The following is a 7,137-nucleotide window of genomic DNA, read 5'->3' as shown; positions in this document are numbered from 1 at the left end:
TATATTAAAATTTTGTTCAAATCATCAATATTTTTAAGCATTACAAACTTGAGACCAAAATTAGAATACCTTGATACATATTTTACATATGCGGGGTATAGAAACGTTTGAAATATTATACATGTACCATCATTCTCTCAAATGTTTGCCTTCTGATAAGTAAACTTTATCTTCATACAGTTTCAGTCTCATAGATTGAATATAAATCAAGAATGATTCAAGGTGCAAATAACCCGAGGTACTACACATCCCCCATAGGAATTCGAATATTAGTTTAAGCTTTACGTATATACATCGTATGTTTACACTGGAGCTTAACACATATACACTGAGAGCTTTTTATCAATATAAAATTATTTACCGGTATTTTGGTATTGTTTTGATCAATTTAAAATCATATCTTCCATAAATAGATATACTCGTATTTATAATCATTGCTTTGGGTTAAAGTACATATATGTCGCAACGGCGTCAAATTAACAACCTAGCCTTTATAACTAAACGGCGCCGTTCAACTAGTGGCCTGAATGATATATGGAAATTAGGTATCAGATCGAAATTTGGTAAATAACTTTTTCGCTCGTCTTTATAGGCTTATTTAGGAAGTCAATAATTCTGCAGTCAATTATAGGACACATTGTATATAAACGAAAAATCACTGACTGGTTGATTCATCACGAGATCTCCAAAACTTTTTGGAAATTTAACTCCTTAGGTGGTGAAAAAGGAAATAAATGTTGTATATAGAAACCCCACGATAATAATTTTATAGACAATTATAGATCAACCGTTTGCTATAATGTCAATGTTACTAAGGTTTTTTTTTAACTTCATATGCACGCTATAATAAATTTCAGCGTGCTATCTTTTTTCGTTTTGGAGTTATCGAGTTTACGGACGGACAGACAGATGGACAAACGGAAATGGACTAATTAAATGATTTTATGAGTACCTTTGCCAAAATTTTGTGCGTATTATCAATATTTTAAGCGTTACAAGCTCGTGTCTAAAATTAGTATATCTTGATATATATTTCAAATTTACAGGGTACATTTCATATTTACAGGATATATTTATTTCAAATATACAGGATATAAAAGTAAGAGCTTGGAAAGTATAAATTTGTTAATAACTCGAATTATTGTAGATACCTTATTTTCAACTTTGATGATGAATTTTGTTAAAACTTCATGAATGTAGTTTTAAGAATTTTCTTTAACCAAATTTTCAAATTTCGAAATTTGAAAATTCGTACTATTCGTCTTATATTGCCAAGTTATAACATAATTCACCATCAAAATTAAAAACAATATATTTTTTTTAAATTTTTGTCCCCACTACACCCCTTAAAATTTTCAGAATTGCAATGGCGCTCGTATAAAAATCCTTAATCTTCATGTGAGATAATCACAAGCCACAGTTTTAGAGACACCGATTTATTTAATCAAACCCATAACGTACGTACACAATGCGTAGATATCACACGTATTATATTAAATTAATATAATACGTATTAATATAATATGAGAAGAAACATTATAATCACTAATTAAAATCAATTCCTAATTAAATGTCTTTTGTACTTAGTATTGTATGTTTATGAGGGCTTTAATTCATGTACTAAATAACTTCATCGTAATTACATAAATGAGACAAATCGATTTGTATATGTACGAATAAAACAGGTAGGTATTTATATTAGCTCCTTTAATTCCATATTTAAATACAAAGTCTTTTCATACCATTATTTAAGGTATTACGCGCACCAAGGCAAGTTTAAACTTGTGGTTGAAATTATTTTTACCTTATTTTCAACTTTGTTGATGAATTATGTTATAACTTCATGAATGTAGATGAAAAATAAGAATAAAATTTATCGATTTTTGCCTTGATATTCGAAATATCGAAAGCTAAATAATTAAACAAAATTTTCAATTTTCTAAATTTTGAAAATTACCTTTCGTCTTATATCAAACCGAGTTAAATTATAACATAATTCACAATATGTATATATATTTGTTAAATTAATTAGTAGGTTTTTTTTTCAATAATTTATGAATGTTTTAACTTTAATTTAAATAGTTTTTTTTTTAATTTCCACCGACTATTTTTGGAGAAATACATGAAAACATATCACACATCTATCGTTTTCCCATAAGACCAAAGTTAAATATGCCTATTTTAGAAGTCATTTATTTATTTAAATAAGTGGGCAACCCTCACTAAAAATTTCAGAAATTATTTAGACTTAGTCCAACTTCATATTAAACAAAATCAAGTTTTTTATGATGCTTGTTATAAAGTTGTTAAGTTGTTATAAAGAACAAGAAATGTCGTCGGCACCCGGTGGAAACTATGTACTTTTCGTTATAAATTATGTAATTTTGTTTTAAATTGAGCACCTCCAGCTTTTACAAATAGTTAAGTATGAGTGACTCATAGGAAAAATTATTTTTACCTTTTAGTATGCAATAAAAGCTAATTCCTTAAAATGTATTTTTTATATAAATTTTTAATTTAAAACAAAAAGGCATATGTTTATCAAATATTATATCAAAGGCATATGTATATCACCATTAATATGCTTTGTCATCTGACTTACATATGCATCCAAAATTTCAGCTCAATCGGAAAACGGAAAGTGGGTCAAATTTCTATTGCAAAATTCCACAACAATTCATGTGAAATAAATCCTAAATAAAAGCTTTTTATACCATGTATATATCAAACATATCAAGGTATAATAAGTTTAGTCCCAAGTTTGTAACGCTTAGAAATTGATGCTATGAACAAAATTTTAGTATAGGTGTTCATAAAATCATCTAATTATATTAGTCCTTTCCCGGTTGACCGTCTATCCGTCTGTCCGTAAACACGATAGCTCGAAAACGAAAAGAGATATAAAGCTAAAATTTCTATATATATATTTCAGGTAGTAAAAATAAAGTCGAGCAACTAAATGAGCAACATAGGTCAATGGAATCTTGGGTAGGACCGTAGGACCCATCTTGTAAACCGTTAGAGATTGAACAAAATTTTGAGTATAAACAATGTTCCTTAGAAAAGTAACAACTTTTGTTTGAAAGATTTTTTCGTAAGCATCAGTGTTTACCCGTGAGACCGCAAATTAGGTATTATATAATATGTCCGTATTTTTTTGTTTTAAGTGTACATTAATTATGTGTTTGTTTATTGCAAATAATATGTTCACTGAGGAAGTGATAAGAGTGTGTAAGAGTGGCTGTCTTTCTTTACTTACATGACGTTAAAAAAAACAAGCGATTGTCTAATCAGCACTATCAGCACATATACATGGTATTTCAACAATTTACTTAGTCAATTGTTTATTTTCACTTGTTTAAAATGTATTGTATTTCTAGAATGTCATAATATAATGAATATTGATTTCTAAAATACCATAATATAATGAATATTATTTCCTAGAATATCATATAAAATTCCAAAAGATTGGACATAATGATTTTTCTAGAATTTTCATTTTGAAAATCAATCATAAACTCGATATTCGATTGATTTTTCAAGCGAAAATACAATGACAACAACAATATAATATCTATGTATGTTAGTATTCTGTATGTGACATTTGATTTTCGATTGAGCTAAAATTCCAATGAAGCGTGAGCTCAGTATATAAAGGGTTTTCCATTAAGAATGATCGAACTGTAAACAACATGTAAATAATATTATATAATATTATAAAAAAATTTTTATTTGAAAGAATAACTTGTGGCAAATTGTGAAATATATATAGGATGCTCAAAAAGACCCCCCTGAATTTTAAAAAATCATGAGTGAAAAAAACGGCAAAAATTGTATGATTTTCTGACGGATCAACGCACAGTCTTTTTAACCGCTAATCGTAGAGACCTGAAATCGGAGAGTTTGTTCTTTGTATAACGTGGGAATTCGATAAGAAAATATTTTCCGGAATTCTACTCATAAGGGGGTGAAAAACGGGGCAAAATTTGAATGGGACAACGTGAGTCCTTGGTTCAATCTACTTCAAATTTTGTATAAGTATTCTTCAATAGAATTGTTTGAAGTATTTATATGTATTTAAAATTCAAGTAGCCTAGCGAAGCGGGTGGATAGGTTAGGTTAGGTTAGGTTATAATGGCTCTCCATGAAGGACACACTTAGGCTATAGAGCCCATTGTGATACCATATATGTGTTTTACCACCTTTCCGCTGATAATTTCATTTATCAGCTCCTCAATTTCAGAGGCTGAGTGCACCTCCTTTATGCATATAACATGCACTACACCAGCCCATCACAACTATTAATTAAATAAATTTTGTTGCGACGGCAGGAGTCGAGCCCACTACCCTAAGCATACCGGGGACGGAATTGGTTACGCCTTAACCAACTGAGCTAATAGGGCGACAAGCGGGTGGATAACTGCTAGGAAAAAATAAAAATATTGTAGACGGTTAGTAGCTCAAACTGAACACTGATTTTGATTTTAAAAAAAGTTCCCATAATTAGCATGTGTTGTTTAACATCTTATTACTACTCTAGCAAGTTTTTTCCTGTCCTATCCTTATCTTCCTTTTCCCTTTATCAAATTCTATGATTCACCTCTCATTTTCAAGCATATTACGTCTAGGTTTGACGAAAAATATACTCAAAGTCTAAAAACATACCGCTTAGGAAAAAATACGCTAAACAAATAATTTGAACGAAAAAATATCATGAATTTAAAGTTTATTAGTCAAACATGTTAGTTTTTACAAATGCTCTCCTAATACTCTAGAAATATAATTATTATTTTTAATGACATGTTCTCATAATATTAATTTAAGAACTTTTGACTTTTTTCACCACTTTTCTTCGAAATTTGTTGTTTTTAGCTACGGGTACAGGGTAGCCACGGGTTACGGTAACTACGGGAGCGGAATTCCGCGCGGGTCGAGATTGTTGTATGTAATGTTGGATGATGATTCTTCGATTGTCATTTAGCTGATATTACAAAAGTTTTGTTTTTGTTAGGTTTATGAAATATTAGGTTCTACCACTCTTAATGGAAATCCGTGTATGGTATTATTGAACTGTGTATTTATTATTGAATGCAAACAAACGTGAGTATGCTCAGTTGATTACGTTCATACGAAAAACTTAGTTATATTTTTTGTGTATTTTGTTTAAATTTATTTATTTCTGTATGTATTATTCATAACAAATGTAAATCTATTTTCATATCAAATCATCATACAGTGTGTCCATCCATTTCAAGGGTATCCAACTCTTGACCAGATGTGATTATTGTTTGTGAGTGAAAACATGTCGATTTAGATATCGAGGGAGAAGTACAAAAATGGTACTTTTGGTAATGGAAATTAGCTATTCAACCATTATAAAAACAAGTGAAAACAAACAATTGACTGAGTTAATTGTTGAAATACCATGCATAGTCAGTGTTGATTTCTTTGTCACATAACACATACAAACATGTGACACATACATAACTGATAATCAAGTATAGTACATATTATAAAATTTTCGCCTAATTGGCGCCCTCACGGGTAAACAGTGATATTTACGAAAAAATGTTTCAAACAAAAGTTGTTTAATTTTTGATAAGGTACATTTTTTACATTTAAACTTTTGTTCTATCTCTAACGGTTTACAAGATGGGTCCTACGGACCCAAGACCCAATTGACCTATGATGCTCATTTACGAACTTGACCTCACTTTTTACGTCCTGAGTACGCTGTAAAAATTTCAACTTGATATCTTTTTTCGTTTTTGAGAAATCGTGTCCACAGACGGACGGACGGACGGACAGACGGAAATGGACTAATTAGGTGATTTTATGAACACCTATGACAAAATTAAATTACAAACTTGGGACTAAACTTAATATACTATGTATATTTCATATATACATGATATAAAAATGAAGCCGATCGATTGATTCTGAAGATAGACTACATAGAAGATGATATTGTTTACCAATAGAGTGAATACACTCCGATTTAATTATCTAGGGGAAGTTCAAAAATGATACCTAAAGAATTTCAGGATTTATTCCTTCACCCCTTACTTTAAAATTGGATATGACACCCCCTACCTTGTAATATCTCATTTGAAAGAGCATAAAATTATCTCTTCAACCATAATAAATACTGAAATGGAAGCGGAAATGAAATGGAATTCATACCATCCACCTTCTGCGTAGATGTAAACAGCTTTTACAGCTGTCTGTAAAAAGTAGAATCAGCAGTCAAGTAAGCAAGAAAAAGTAACAGAAAATTCAAATCAGATTACTTTACTCTTTTAGTTGTTGCACCTCGAGCTTTCCCAATTCGAAGGATAGATATATCGTTCTATTCATCTCGTCACAAAAGCAAGTATTCACAAACAAAAAATTTTCTCACTTTCAACATTTTAAAAGCTCGCTATAAATTGTAAAACATGCATAATATATCGTATTATATTGGTAATTCAATAACATACTTTATAGAAAGCTCTTTTTGCAAAATGTGTATATATACAAAAAAAGCTCACTATTATTTTTAACTGACTTCAAACAAAAAAGGAGGTTCTCAATTCGACTATATTTTTTTTTTTTTTGTTACCTCAGAACTTTCGACTGGGTAAACCGATTTTGATGATTCTTTATTTTTGTCCCGTTCTGACTACGGCATCTATTAGAAAACTTTAAAAGTCTGAAATTTGCATTAATTAAGTATACACGAAAAAGAACGAATAACTCAATATCACGCCAACCGATTTCGATATTTTTTTTTTTTTTTTTAAGACAAATTAGTAAGTGTACTTCAGATTCACTAAAAATCGCAAAATAAAAAAAGCTTTCTACAAGTTTCTAAAAGTTTGCTACATTAGCTTGGCTGATACCGACTTCAAAAATAACAATAATTTTACCTACATTATATTATCCTTATTTTTTTTTACTTTTTAGTACATATGAATTTGTTTTGGAAAAGTTTTTCTTTTGAAGTCGATTTTCTTTTTGTTAAAAGTTTTTTTGTATGCATATAATAAATATTCTACCATTGTAAAGTATAATAATATATAAACAAAAACACGATAGATATATTGTTTACTTTCTTGAAACTGCTCTATAATACATAACCTCAAAAATATCACGAAT

Source organism: Chrysoperla carnea, chromosome 3, assembly GCF_905475395.1.
Source record: "Chrysoperla carnea chromosome 3, inChrCarn1.1, whole genome shotgun sequence".
In the NCBI taxonomy this organism is placed as follows: Eukaryota; Metazoa; Arthropoda; class Insecta; order Neuroptera; family Chrysopidae; genus Chrysoperla; species Chrysoperla carnea.
Note: the sequence above shows the minus strand (reverse complement) of the source record.